This window comes from Chrysemys picta, chromosome 7 (assembly GCF_011386835.1).
Source record: "Chrysemys picta bellii isolate R12L10 chromosome 7, ASM1138683v2, whole genome shotgun sequence".
In the NCBI taxonomy this organism is placed as follows: domain Eukaryota; kingdom Metazoa; phylum Chordata; order Testudines; family Emydidae; genus Chrysemys; species Chrysemys picta.
Genome location: NC_088797.1, coordinates 37,572,312 through 37,588,074, shown reverse-complemented (window position 1 = coordinate 37,588,074; position 15,763 = coordinate 37,572,312). Strand labels below are relative to the sequence as shown.

Genomic DNA, 15,763 nt, shown 5'->3' with positions numbered 1-15,763 from the left:
TGAAGGAATTTAGCCTTCAATGTAAATCATATTTTTCTGGTGATATTTTAAAAAGCAATATGAAAAAGTAAATTAAAATCTCAGTGGGCATGGGATGTACTAACTGAAAAGCCAAGATTTTTAGTACCTTGAATTTTTGTTGACATAGTGCTCACTCTCCTATTACTGCTAGATTTCAGCCTGAACATGATATCTACAGAACCATTAGAAATCCATGAGAGTGGGGGGAAAAAGCAGAGACACTGTTTAGTATCTGAAATGATGGTGCTACTGTACCTCCCTCTCTCATTCACACACAGGCTGTTGTGTATCATTGCTGATCCTTGCAATATGGCGAAAAAAGCTTCTTCATTTCAGCTATTTCTAATTTCCATGAGGATATATCATCATTTGACTCAAATTTTCCACACTTTCTCCCTTCACCTATTAACCTTTTCCAGAAGAAAATTAAAGAAACTTTGTCACAATCAACAGGCACCAAATTTAATACCTAAATACCTTTGAAAATCTGACCCTTTGTGCTTTTGGTTCATTTTATCCCAATACGGTGAAAGCAAAACTCAAAATGAAATGCTGATTTTGTTCCACTTGTGCACTGCATGTGGTTTTCCAAGGGTTTGTCATCCCAGAAGACCTATAATGTGACCAAATGTCACTAGCTGCATTATACAAACCAGAACAAAACTGCAAATATCAAAAGTGTTCCACTTATTCACCAATACATGCTTATTCACTTTGGCTGAATTTCATACAAAACGTCTTTTGCTGATATTTAGTTTGGTTTCCATGTTCAACTAATCTGGTTCACATGGCTTCACAGCACTAGTTAAAATCTCAGTCAAGGGACTCCAAACAGGGAACCGGATCATGGATATGTTTGTAAACTGATCAGCTTTTTTCATTCTGCTGCCTCAAAAGAATGAAGCAGGCAGGCAATGACTGAAGTTAGCTGCATTTCTATTCTGTGACACCATGCCTCAATCTCATCCACCTCCAAGGGACATTGTGAGGCTTAAATAACATTTATAAAATGCTTGATGACCCTCAGATGGAAGATGACAAAGAAAAATAATTAATTCCATTCTCCTAATGGAGCTAAGAAGGGACTGCAGAGGAACACACAATGTGCAAACCCAAATCGTATGTGTGTGTGTGTGTGTGGGGCCAGTATGACGACAAATCCAGTTAGGGCTTTTTAATAGATTTATTGGTGATGGCTGCCTGGCTGAGGGGTGGGCGTTTAGCACAGCTGTTGTCCTTGTTTCAGAGAGTGGCAAAGTTTTATACTATCAAGAAGATGCTTTAACACAAACAAGTGGGGGAAGGGTAATGTTTTGGGATTGCCTATTCTGGCAATGCCCCTCAGACAGCAATTTGTTCTCTGTCAAGAAAAAAAACTACCCCTCTCCTAAAATGAAATTGAAGACTTAATGAAACAAACCAAAAAGGAAAATCCTACAGAGGATATAAATCCAACAAAGGAAAAATCTGCTGCTGTCCAGTCAATATTTTCAACTATGCTGCTCAGAGAGAGTGATTTGGTTCCACCTTTGCTTTCAGATAGCTTGTATCAGTCTGAAGTCATTTATCAGATTCTAATTTCCAACATCACATATATACAAATCTATAACATTAGTCAAAGCTGTGGAAGAACTAAGGGTTCCCTCTACATTTATAAAACCAGAAATACCATACCAATGGGATGCAGGTACTGTATTTAAGTTGTATACAGAGACAGTACATGCTGCTGTGTATGGGCTTCTGTTGCCACTTTTTCCTTCCATTCCAACCTCCACACTAACATAAAATGACAGGAGTGCATTAGCTTTAACAAACAGCTAAACAATATGGTGAAAAGTTTGCAGAGAAATCCCAAATGATGTGAAGCTCACCTTGGACCAGTTTTAGTTATTAACTTGAAATGCAAACAGTTTTACTGAAAGATCAAACTGAAGTTTTTAAGCAGTTTGGGGCAGGGACAGTTTCTACAGTAGCTAGTTCAAGGGGGACCACATTTTGGTTGGGGCCTTTTGTTCCTGCCATAATAAGAACAATACAATATTTTTACCATTTAAGGAGAGATGGCTCCACACCCAAACCTCCCCAGACGTTTGGGTCTTTAAAAATCCACATCTGAATTTGGTAGCATAAACACATCTCTACTTTTAAGCCACCAGGGGCTAGTTTTGAGTGAACTTTAGGTGATTAATGGTGTCATATTAAAACTGTGTGAAACTTGCAGTTTAATATGATTTTAACAATGATTGAAAACCAGACAGAATTTGGTGGTTTCAACCATGTTTCACTTTAAATGAAAATGAACATAAATCTTGGGGTATACACCTATGTAGATGGGGGGAAAATCTGCACAAGATTCTATAAAGAAAAATTTTGCTCACCTATAAAATGTCACCCATTACTTAATATATCGGTAAGTATTTTTTGGGGTGGAGGGAGAGAGATTAGGCTGCTAATACCCTTCCTAGATGTATTGCTTCAAACACCATTGTATCTAAGAAGAGTGATTTTTAACAGATTTCACAGAATTCTACCTTTAAAGTTAATTTTGCCAATGCAATATCTGATTATCTATAGAACTGTGATTTAATGGCACAGAGCAGTGACTTTGACAATATTTTGGTCCCTTTTAAGCCCTGCAGTCTGGGGCATTTTTAGTGCATTATTTTAGGGAACATTACAGCAGTAGACAGAACAGATGTTAGTAATTTGTGAGTGAATAGACAGGCTATTTCCTCTGTTTACAGTATAATAAATTCAGACTGTGACCATATACATGGGTTTAAAAAGACCCAAAGGCTTCCCATAGGATTTAGGAAAGAAACCACATTTAAAGCTTCAGGGCTGTCCATATTCCCATGGCCGAGTCTAAGGCTTGGTCTACACTAACCCCCCAAATCGAACTAAGGTACGCAACTTCAGCTACGTGAATAATGTAGCTGAAGTTCGAAGTACCTTAGTTCGATCTTACCTCGGTCCACACGCGGCAGGCAGGCTCCCCCGTCGACTCCGCGGTACTCCTCTCGTCTAGCTGGAGTACCGCAGTCGACGGCGAGCACTTTCGGGTTCGACTTATCGCGTCCAGACAAGACGCGATAAGTCGAACCCAGAACTTTGATTGCCAGCCGCCGAACTAGCGGCTGGGTATAGACGTACCCTCAGTAGTGAAACAGTTTTGATAGCTGTAAAGTCTTTTTCTGAACAAGACAGGATTACTTGACAAGTTTGTCATCTCCTATCTGACAAAGTGGAATTTGAAATGTTGTGATGCTGAAGCAGCAATCATGATCCTTTACTTTTGATGGGATCATAACTTTACTGTACTGTAGGAGAAAACACTAGATGCTAATTCATAACATGTTTATGTGATTGCCAGCTTCAGAGAATTTCACTTTTTACTGTTTTTTTTAAAGACTCTGCATTAAGTCTCTTCAAGCCTTAAAGATGTTTTTTAATATGCCTAGAATCTGATCGGGCTGATTCTTGTAACTGTTCCTTCACTGGAACCAACTGGATTGCCTTACTTCATTATGACTAATGGGTCTAATTTGGAGAGAGGCTGATTGCACTCAATTCTCTCTAAAGTCAGTGGGCTGCAACAGTGTCTCAAGATCATGCCTAGTATTTCTAAGAGACATAGCATCTCTATGTGAGTGGTCTTGAAATCAAATCAGCACCATTTCTATGCAACAAATCTGACTCTTGTTCATACTATACATTTGATTAAATCCAGAAAAGCAAAATAAAAACCCTGAGGCTTTGTGCAAAATTCCTTTATAAAATGTAAATTGCCACCTTGCAATAAACTCATCTACTAAAGAATGTCAGGGTAAGTATTGTGAGTGAAGGCTCTGGAATCCAAAATAATTATGTACTTTAGCATTTAAAGTCAGCAAGCTGTACTTAAATGCTCTTTCTTTTTGCTGGGGGCTTAAAGCTGTCCTTAAAACTTGGTTTTAGTCTAACAGGTAGAATCTGCAAATGCACTTGCACTTGAATGCCCTAGTTGGGCAGTTGGTTTATGACACTTGGTTTATGACCTTCTGAATTTTACTTCTATTTAGTATTTTTACTTATTTTCCATCACCAAAAGCACTGGAGAGATGCTTTATGGATTTTCATTTTAGTTCTTTTCATTTATAAAGGATCTACAGATCTCTGGCGATATGTGGATGGTTGTCTGGGATCACAACTTATTCCTCTATAGTCTGATACAAGACTTTGCTTTGTTTTAAGCACTCAGTTAGAGAGCACCTACATCACATGGAAAGAACTACTATAGCACAACACTTACTAAACTGCTAATAACTTTATTTCTGCCTGTACAGAAGATTAATGGTCATTTTTGTAAATGTCTGATATTCAGAGTTCTCTTGATAATGAAAAGAGTTGGCTAGATTTACAGTATCCCATATGAGCACACTGGACTCCCATTGACTTGAATGGGCTTTGGATCAGGCCTATACTGCATTAATACAAAAGGATAATTTCATCATGGTGCACAGGGAGTTACACACTCAATTACCTATATATTCATATGAGACTATGTCTACACTGCAGTCGGGGTTGTGATTAGCAGCTCATGTAGATGTACCTACGCTAGCCGCACTGTAGCTAACTTGCTAAAAATAGCAGACTCATGGACTTAAGCACAGGCTGCACAAGGTATGTATTTTCTTGTGCAGCCTGTGCTGAAGCCTGCACCGCTACATCCTCACTGCTCTTTGTACTAAGCTAGCAAGATGAAAGCTAACGAGGGTAAATCTGCATGCACCACAAATCACACGCCCCCAGCTGCAGTGTAGCCAAAGATTTTCTGGGCAGGGATGGTCTGTGTTTTGTGTCTTGTAGGATGCAAGCACATAGCCATCTCTAAAATAATAAATGTTAATGTCCAAGTTCAAAATGTACGTATAGCCTTGGGTTTATTTGCATAGAATTGGGGAACAGGATCTTTGTAATACATAATGGTACTTTCTCAACCCCACCACTCACAATAGAATAGTTATTATTCTGGTGACTTAAATTATCCCTGTGGTCCTAATTAATGAACACATTAGTACAGTTTCAGTGCATTGAATATATTTATTATGCATAGCCTAATTGTGGTTGTAGTCAGTGGGAGTTGCAGATACTCAGTGCCCTTTAAAATCAGGCCCATTGTATGTATATGCAAATCTAACATAGAATATTGTTGAGCTGAGTTTTAATATGAATGACAGATAAAGTGAATAAGTATTATATTTATGAACAAACTCGCAGGTTTCAGAACTGTTTGCCCTCAAACTTGGAGCTCTGCAGGTGGTCATAATGCAAGCTCTTCTAAGAATAACCTTTTTCAATTACTTGGCTGTATGCAAGAGAATACATTGTAAACGGTCGCTCTAGCATCATGTCAAGAACTCTAAAGCTTACCTGGAGAACTAGCCTTTGCTGTGCAAGAAGGGATCAAATCAGTTTCCTCAGTCTGGGTTTGGTTCTCTTACACCAAAACAGAAACAACCTTGAACAGTGTGTGCTGGTTTGTAACCCCAGTGGGGAATGTCTAAGAATTGAACTGAAATAGATTAAATGATTTGGAATGACACAATTGATGTCAGTCAAAAAGGATCTAGTGTATGGATGATGAAAATATGACCCTGAAGGCAGGGAATTCTAATTTCAGAAATTGCTATACTGGATCAGACCCATGGTCTATCTAGTTCAATATCCTGACATTGACAGTGGCCAGGACTAGATGCTTCTGAGGAAGGTGCAAGCAATCCTGCAATAGGCAGTGTTGGGGACAGTTCCATCTAACATCCAATAATCAGAGGTTTGCTTATGCCATGAAGGCGGGTTTGTATCACTCCAAGATTCTTGGTACTATTTGCTATTATAATCTCTTAATATCCTTGTTAACCATATCAGTATCTAATCCCTTTTTAAATCCTGCTAAACTCTTGGCCTCAAGGCTATCCCATAGCAATGAGTTACACAGATACTTTTTCATGCACTGTATAAGTCATTTCAAATATATCCCACAGCAACCTCTCCCTATTACTTCTGGAAAGAAAAGAATCATAGAATATCAGGGTTGGAAAGGACCTCAGGAGGTCATCTAGTCCAACCCCCTGCTCAAAGGAGGACCAATCCCCAAGTAGCCCCCTTAAGGATTGAACTCACAACCCTAGGTTTAGCAGGCTAATGCTTAAACCACTGAGCTATCCCTGGGGTAAAAGCAGATTGACAGCAGGTTTCTATTAATAAATTACTGGAGTTCTTTTTCTTCCAAGTGCTTTAGAAATTTTAATCTTTACAAGTAGGTAGATATTATTAACCTTATTTTATAGATGGAGAAAGTGAGGCAGAGCGGTTAAGTGCATCTGGGCTGAGATTAGAACTCAGGAGTTCCTAATTCCTAGTTCTGTGCTCAGACCATATCTTGTTTCTTTTATGGTTAGATAAAGCAGATTTTTAGAGTAATAAAACAAGACTCCTGAAGTGGGATGGAGGGCAGGGAGGTAGGAATTCATGGGAGGCCTCTGTCAGATGTGGGGGACAACAGAAAAGGTTGCCAACTATACCACCCCCTCCTACCTCTCAACTTGCCACCCATAATCCTTTCAGAATAAAAACTCAGAACGAGTTACAGTGTGAAGTTAAGGGAGGAGGAAATAGTTATTTGCCCCTTTACAGTTTTCTCCCAGCCCTTCCTTGTATTTTATCTGTGGGCTCATCTTTTTTTGTTTTGTTTGTTTGTTAGAGTAGCATAAGGTGTTTTTCTTTATCTGACCTTTTTTTTTTTTTTTTTTGACTCTGCTTCTCTCATACATACATACACAAATGTGTGTGCACGCACACGTACATAGAAGCCAACATTTTCAAAATTGTGTTCCTCAAACTAAACTGCTACTTCTATAATTAGACACTGAAGTAACAATGGTTTGATTTTCAGAGCACTCCCAATGATGGGAGTCTGAAAATTTGGGCCACTTTTCACTGAAGGGCCCTTGTGATGAGATGTGCACCCCACACCAGCCCTGAAATGGTTAATGAGGCCCTGAGTGACCAGTTGTGTTAACTGGTGTCACCTGCAAGAGGGAGGACCAGGGTTAATTGAGCCAACTGGGGAAGGGCTGGGACAGCACTGTAAAGCTTGGAGGCTGAAACCAGAGGAAGCTGCAGTCACTCCCTGGGATGAGAGTTCCTCTAAGACAAAGAGGAAGTCCAGGGGGAGCATAAGCCCTGAGATCCTGCTCTTAGAGCAAGGAGTCTGGCGAGAGGGTAGGAAAGAGTGAAGTAGCCATGAGGAGTAAAGTAGCCAGAAGCAGGCAAGAGATGATAGGGAGGCTAGGTAGGAAGGAGCCCAGAGAAACAGAAACAGCAACATTGACTAGGACTGAGGACTTGGATTGCTGGTTATAAGGGCTCTGTGCTGGAACCCAGTGTAGCAGGTGGGCCTGGGCTCCCCTGGGAGCCACTGGTATAGTGCCATAGAGCCCCAAACTGGGGCTGAACACTGCCTAGAGATGACATTTGGACTTCATAACACTGGAAGGGGTGGACTAAAATATTGACCTGGCTGGAGGGCCAAGTTACCCGAAGAAAGACTGTCACAGAGCCAGCAATGAGCAGCAAGGGGGCACCCGATGCAATGAAAGCGACATTCCCAGCAGGGCCGGCTCTAGGATTTTTGCCGCCCCAAGCAAAAACAATTTTGGCCGCCCTCCGTTTTTTTTTTACCCCACCCCCAGCCCCGCCTCAACTCCACCCCTTCCCCAAATCCTCAGGCTCTCAAGCCTGGGGGGGGGGGGCGAGAAGCGGCGCACGTGCCGCAGCCACTCGGAGTCTCCCTCTCCCTCCCAGGCTCTCAAGCCTGGGAGGGAGGGGGAGCAGCGGTGCGCGAATCAGCTGTTTCGTGCGCTGCTGCCGCTCGGGATCTCCCCCTCCCTTCCAGGTTTGAGAGCCTGGGAGGGAGGGGGAGCAGCGGCGCGCGAATCAGCTGTTTCGCGCGCCGTGGCACACGAGTGGCAGCAGAGGAGGTGAGCTAGGGCGGCCGGGGCACATTTTTAGGGGCGGCATTCTGGCGCCGGCCATGCCGCCCCTAAAAATGTGCCGCCCCAAGCACCAGCTTGTTTTGCTGGTGCCTAGAGCCGGCCCTGATTCCCAGATGGAGATGCAAGGAGGTTTGCTAGCAGTGATTGGCAACCCCGTATACAGACCTGCAGGGCCGGCGCAACCCATTAGGCAAGCTAGGCAGTCGCCTAGGGCACTGTGATTTGGGGGGCGGCGACCGCGGTGGTATTTCCGCGGCGGGACCTTCCGCCACCTCTGTAGGGGGGGCGGCATTTCAGGGCGGGACCTTCCACCACCTAGGGCGGCGGAAAAGCTGGTGGCGCTCCTGCAGACCTGAATATGGAGCTAGGGACCCAAGTGTGAAAATGTTGGCAATTCTATACCAGCAGGTACTAGGGTGTGTACATATCCCTGTTTAATTTTCTAAGTATGTGACTGTATCTGCTAATTTGGCATAACTTGCCTAGGAAGTTACCAGTATCATCCTTTGGTGTTGCAGAGTTAGGCCCCCCCGCCCCCCGACAACAATTCAGATCTCTGCCTACAGAGTTATAAAGTAAGATAACTGAGCATTCTAATTGCTATCACCTTTGACTAAGGTGTCTGAACTCTCTTCTTGGAGTGGTGTATTGAAAACTGCATTCAAGTGATAGATCACAATTTTAAATTCTCAGGGGATTTCCTGGACTTGCTGGCAGCAGAAGTTTCTGTAGGGAAGCCTGCAATCAGAGTCAGGGCATGGCTACATTAGAGAGTTTGCAGCAGTGCAGCTGCGCCGCTGCAAGCTCTCTAATGTAGCTGCTCTAAGCCAAAGGGAAAGAGCTACTCCAGCCCCTGCAAGCACCAGTAGCTACGTTAGCAAGAGACGCTCTCACGCCAACATAGTGCTGTCCACACTGGTGCTTATGTCAGTGTAACCTGTGTCGCTAAGGGGGGATGATTTATTCATCTCCTGAGCGACATAAATTATGCCAACATAAACTGTAGTGTAGACATCGCCTCAGTTTGCAGGCACACAGCCTAGAATAAGGCAGTGTGAGTTGTGCCTCTCTGTTTTTAGAGCCAGCCTGCTTTCTCTTTCTGTTTTGGGGTTGTTGTGTGTCATCATTCTGAATTCTGAGAAATACTGTACATTTACTCCTGGGGGAATTCTGTGTCACTGCACGTGCTTATATTTAATGGGCCGTGCATATTTTTAATTTTTTGCAGAAAATAGCTTCTGCTGAAAAGCTGCTGCAGTTCTGCCTTTTACCCACCAGATGGTGCTGTGGCGCTAGAACAGAGCAGCAGCTCCCGGCCAGCTAGGGAAGAGAAAGAGCCTGATTTTTTCACAGTGTCTGTCAGGCCAGGTCAGGAGACAGACATCGTGGAGCTGCTGTGGGGTCATACAGGGGTTCATAAAGGCTAATGCGGGAGGACAGACTGGGGTAGGGGTTGAATGGGAGTGGAGGTGCAGGGCCACATGTGCAGAGAGGGATGGGGTGCAGGGCCACATAGGGATGGGGGTGGCTGAGTGGGGACGCAGAGACATGGCGGGACGTGGACACATGGGGACGGAAGGGGGTGCAGGGCCACATGGGGATGCGGGGAGTGGTGTCTGGGCATGGAGGGACACGTGGACAGGGGGTGCAGGGACACATGGGGACAGGGGCAGATGTGCCTGACTGAATGGGAGAGGCTAGGGGTCCTCCAGGGTCTGCATGGGGGATGCTCCCTAAAAATCCCTCTCCCCCTATCCCTCAACAAAACCTGTTCCATACTTTTTCCACCCATACCCAACAGCCCTCCAAGTTCATATCCAGGCTCCTTCCCAGCAATTATTTCCCTCTCCCTTAGCTCCTCTGTTACCCCTGACTCCCCCAAGCTTTTGCACTGTTTCTGAGGAGTATGGGAAACACAGTTCTGCATTGTAGTTTAAATGAATTATTACTCAGAGTTCTGTATTAATATGCCTAGTAAGGAATCTATTTGTCAAAAAACATTTCCTGAATCTTTTTTATTGTCTGTGTTGTTACAGACATACTTGCTGACAAGTATTTTGAAATAAATTACCAAAATAATTGAAACTGGTGTGATTATATTGTTGGTTTGACAAAATTTGCAGAATTTTAAAATATTGTGTGCAGAATTTTTAATTTTTTGGTGCAGAATTCCTCCAGGAATATATATTGCAATCTTCCAGCAAGAGTATATGGTTTTATCTAATTTGTCTGGGTGTATGCCACAAACGTAACAATCATAGCCACTGACCTTCAAATAACAAGTTTTTAACATAGAAAAGAACGTCATAGTTCTCCACAAAGAGTGAAATGGTTGTCTTAGCTCTATTGTAAAAATTACTTGCAATGAAAACTTTTTTAAAATGTGAGAGAGGAAATAGATACCTAAATACCTTTGAGGGTCTCGGCCTATGTCTCTGCATCCTGCCCATCACATCCCACACCTTCATTCATTCCCCTCCTTTCTGTCCAATTGCCACTAATTTCTATGGGAGTTATGCACGTAAATACCTTTGAGGAGCTGAGCCTTACACCCTATCAATCTGGGAATGCTTTTGTCCTCTCAATTCCTCTAGAATGAAATAAGAAACACATTGTTATGACTGCTCTGCCTCATGTGGCATACAGCATATTTTCCTGACTGAAATATAAAACAAGCAAACACAAATGTTTTCAAACACCAGGCAACACACTCTGCAGATCATGATTAGAGATGGACCAGAATCTAAGTCCTAGCTCCAGCTCCTCCTCTAACTATGGGAAATTCTGAACTGGAGCCAAACTTCCTGGTTCAACCCCTTCTTTAGTTAAGATATGATAAGCCAAATTCATCCATGGTAGAACTTCACTGGCTTCAGTGGATTTATAGCAGAAGTGAATTTGGCTTCTCATCTTAACTATTGTATGTTCTGCAGTGTGTTAAAGGGATAGAAAAAAATGTGAAGTAATTTGACACATTTATTCCAACAACACAGCTTTACACATTTTTTATTTAATGTATTACAGAAACTTCTTCCCTTTTGCAAACAAATAAATCTGTTTTAATGCATAATTCTTAATCCCCATTCACAATACATATTATAATTGCTCCTTTGGAACGGCAACTCTCTGGACTTGGGGCAATTACATCCCTGATATAGCTCTACTGAAGTCAATGGAGTTACACCAAGCATATATTTGACCAATAAACCATAGTCAGCAGTTGCATATTTGCATTCTTAACATGCAGATAGTATATTGGGGATCATCAGTGTGGAAAATTTGAGAATCCAGATGAGTAGTAGTTACGTGAGTCTCATTAGTCCACAATACATCTGGAGGATTAACAAATTTTTTGAAGTCCAGACCATCAGCTACGCTGTACATTAACAATTAGCAACACTGCATTTGTCTAATTGGGAAAAGAGGCTTTTTAACTTTAAGAATAAACACAAAGTTAAACACCCAACTTTTTCTTTTTCTTTTTTTCAATTTGTTTTGTGCTCTTGTTTCATAGCACTCACCTTCAAACTCGCACCTAGTACGCTACATTTCAGGCTGGATCACATTTTTACATATTACTTAAAATGCCATGGGAAAAGTCTAGCATTCTAGCAGGCACTGCAGTGATACATATGTCCCAAAACCCTGGTAGGACTTCTGTCTTTGCAAATGGCCTTATTTTACAGGTTAATCAAAATCCCAAACCTGGAAAAGCTTGGTGTTGTTTGTTTAACGTCACCATGAATAATAAAACTGAGAGTATTAGGGACTCTGCACAATGAACTGACAGATAAAATGCATAAGCCTCCCTTTAAAAATAACAGGGCATTTAAAAGGTTTCATTTAAAAGTTTCTCTGGAGCTCCGTTTTCTTCTTTGTGAGCTGCAAGAGCTGCTAAACATTTCATCTGAGCTACTGCAGAATTCTTAAGCCGCTCTCCTTCTGCTATGAGTACCTAATCAAAATTAGCCATCCCAGCTGCCAATATTAAAACTTTATTTCTGACCGTTGTCCAGCTCCTTTTCAAAGGATGATGGACAACTGCTGGCTCTTCACTCCTCTGATCTCCTCACCACTCTCTTTCCCCTTGACCACAAAATTAGGGTTTATGCTTTAGAGATGCAGGAGCTTTACAGGCTCTGGTTATTGTTATAAAGTGAAGGGAGTTTCTATTCCCACCAGGGCTCTTCAAACACCAGGCTCTGTGATAAGGAAACAAACAGCTGAGTGTTCTCTGTTGCCTCCAGATGGTGCCCCCCTTTTACCTCTCTCAGCAGCCCCTTTTTTTGTTTTACACAGACTGTGCTGTTTCATCATTCATTCTGACTGTTTGATTTAAGCCTCCAGTCCTTAGGTCAAGAAAAGGCTGGCAAAGGAGGAAGGATGAAAGAAGGTGGCACTTTGATGGCTTCTTTTTCACAGTAATGAGCCAAACTGCTCTTTCTATCCCATCTCCTTTTCCACCCCCCCTCCCATGCTTCCCCTCCACCCCTTGGTGTTGCTGTATAGAAATAGTCAGTTCTGCTGTGCCTTCCAGAGATGACTAGATAACCTAGAACAGCGGTTCTGAAACTTTAATTACCCGAGGACCCCCGTTTTGATTTAAATTTTTTTGTGGAGCCTCCTAAGCCCCCGCTCAGACCCTGCCCCCACTCCACCCCTTCCCTCAAGGCCCCACCCCTGCCCCTCCTCTTCCCTGCCTCTTTCCACCCCCTCCCCTGAGCATGCCCCGTCCCCAATCCTCTCCCTCCGTCCCAGTGCCTCCTGCACACCACTGAAGAGCTGTTCCATGCAGGAGGCACTGGGACGGACAGGGAGGAGTTGATCAGCAGGGCTGGTGGCCCCAGACACGACTCACGGGCCCCCTTGAGTATCCTCACAGACCCCCAGGGGTCCGCGGACCCCAGTTTGAGAAACCCTGACCTAGAAGGTTCCGTGCTTCCTTTGGTGGGCTGTGCCTATAGAGTCACTGCTTTGTTTGGGAGTTATTTTCTGTTGTTTTGGGGTTTTGTTGTTCCCTGTGTATAATGATGGCTAAATGCAGATTAATGGAATTAAAGTTTCTCCATGAGTATGTGCTGCAGAAAAACACTTTAGGGTTGCTAGGTATCCAGTTTTCGAGCAGAACACCCAGTCAAAAAGGGACCCTGGTGACTCCAGTCAGCACTGCTGACCGGGCTGCAAAAAGTGCAGGGACATGTTGCTGCTTCCAGGAGCTGCCTGAGGTAAGCGCTGCCCGGAGCCTGCCCCCAGGGCCGGGTCACTCCACTTCCCGCTGCCCCGTGAGTGCGGGGTCAGGCCTACCCTGCATTCACCAGGCGGCAGAAAGTGGAGCGACTCGGCCCCAACCCGCTCCGCCGGCTCGTGCTGGGGAGCGGGTTTTCCCCTGACCCCCAAGCCAGCCCCCCTCCCCCTCGTGGAGGCCTGGGTCCCACACAGCCCCCCCACGGGGGGGCTCTGTAGGGCATCAAAATGGCTAGGGATGGCCCTGCCTGCACCCCTCACCCCCTCCTGCATGCCCCAGCCCAGGGAAAATGAGTGAGAGAGGGTGGAGAACGAGTGACGGAGGGAGGGGAGGTGGGGCCGCGGGGAAGGGGGTGGGCCAAGGGTGCTCAGTTTTTGGCAATCAGAAAGTTGGCAGCGCTCAAACACTTCCTGGTGACTTCTGTATTGTGATGGCTGCTAGCTATCAAAAACAAAGCTTCATTAGTTTAGCAAACTAGCCTAGCCTATAGTAAAGCTTCTGTAGAAAATTACTCTTTGTTCTAAGAGATCAGACAAATAATTGCTTCCAGCCTTAGCAGTCTTCTATTTTAAAAAGAACACTTTAAGGTTGAGTCACAAGAGGAGGGGGAAATGGTATTTTAGCTCACAAATAACTTGGGTTTTACCAAGAGGATAAAAGGCTGGTTCATAATAATAAAACACTATTTTTTCAGAAATGGGGCATTGACCAATTAAGGTTTGATAACAGCAACCGCTGGTTTTTAAATGTCAGTGATTTTTAATATTTGAGAGCAACTGCAATAAAACCACAGAGAAATCCTCTCCAAGTCTGAAACACTGACACTGCCTCAAATTTACATAAAGGACAAATAAATTATGTGACTCCACAATGCCTTCTAGGCTTTTTAGCTTTGACAGTGGCTGCTTGATGTGAATTGAATGATCCATGTGTGAGGTACAGAGTTCCAGCTGTATACAAAGGAACTGGAAGAGGTCTCTGGCAAAACCAAAATTTTGTTTCAGAGCATCTTTTGGAACTAGAGAAGCTACCTCACAGTGCAGAGCAAGACACGGGTGAACAGAGGGGTATTCCAAGAGTTGGAAAAGTGTGTGCTTTAAGTTCCTGATCCAACCCCATTGAAGTCAATGGAAAGACTCCTATTGACTTCAATGGGCTTTGGATCAGACCCTAAATCACCTGTGTAATGAAACTGGCTGGGATTGTTGGAAAAACCTTTAGACAAAGCTTGCACTGCTCTGTTAGTACACACGCAGGAATTGTATTATCTGACAGAATGGCCGTTCGGGGGAGGGGTTTCCCAATCCATCTGGAAAGGATTCCGTGTGAGCCAAGTGACTGAAGCTGTGGTAATATTGCTGTAGCCTGAGCTTTAATTAAGGATGAGTGAATACTTTATTTAGGATGGAATTATTTTGAATGGGTTTAGGTTCCCCCCACAGATATTGGATGTTTTTTCTTCTCTATGCTGTATATATTGCTTCACTTCTTCAGTTTCTGAATCCCATGCTTTTTTATACATACTAATTCATCATTTTTATAATTTATAGGAATAAACCTAACTTTTTAATTCTCCCTCCCCTACACCCCCTCTAATCCACTGTTTATAGTTACAGTAGAGCAAAGAAAGACGTACCCTATTGTGACCATCCTCATTACAGGCAACAACCTGCAAGAACCAGGGAAACCACTCTTAGCCCTGAGCAATATACCTAAATAAATAGGGGTTATTTTCTCTCTCAAAATAATCAACCAGATTCCCTTTTCTACAGTTGGGTTTTTGGGTATCCCAGACCTCTCCAGGGATATATAGTATATATATATTTAAACACACAACTCTTACACGTGCCACTTTTGCTTTCACTTCTGAGAAATATATGTTAGAAATTGCAAAAATCCCATTGCCTGGAAATGAGATGAATCCTATCTCATGGCTGTATCATTTGAGGATTATATTTCACAGCTGTAACATCATAGCTGAAAACTTTGACTTGACTTGAGAACTTTTCAAGCATTTTAACCATAAGATTTCAGTATGCAAAAGAAGTCATCTTTGTCTAAATTCTCAGATGTCCAAGTCTCACCACCCAGTAACTGTTTATAAGCCTTGATATCAAATTGCAAATTAAAAATATCTTTTAAAACTTTTGATCCTATTCTGCTTCTCATACAAGTAATCAGAATCTTATAAAAATAAAAACACAAGACATTGTGTATGAGATTTTAATAAAAACTTGTACACTTGCTTAAAACCTTAAAATGTCCTTCCAGTAAACAACTTAACTTGATTGTAAAAATGTCCTCTGCCCTTGGTCTCTAGTTTCCTATCACAGTTTTGGTAACTTTTCTATACAGAGAGCAATATTATTCTACTAGTATCTCACATCAGCCTTATTTTATTTCTGATAGATTGTATTACACATAGTACATGTCACATATTCTGTTTTGAAAAGGTTGCATC

General features: G+C 42.9%; 1 protein-coding gene and 1 long non-coding RNA gene across 4 annotated transcripts in view; one reads left to right on the top strand and one right to left on the bottom strand.

Annotated features, from left to right (window-relative positions):
• EFCC1 (EF-hand and coiled-coil domain containing 1) overlaps window positions 1-15,763 on the bottom strand; it is a 106,774-nt gene that overhangs the window by 58,861 nt on the left and 32,150 nt on the right. The gene's annotated exons all lie outside the window — the stretch shown is intronic.
• Window positions 1-15,763, top strand: part of LOC122174400 (uncharacterized) — an 84,294-nt gene that overhangs the window by 58,982 nt on the left and 9,549 nt on the right. The window lies entirely within an intron of this gene.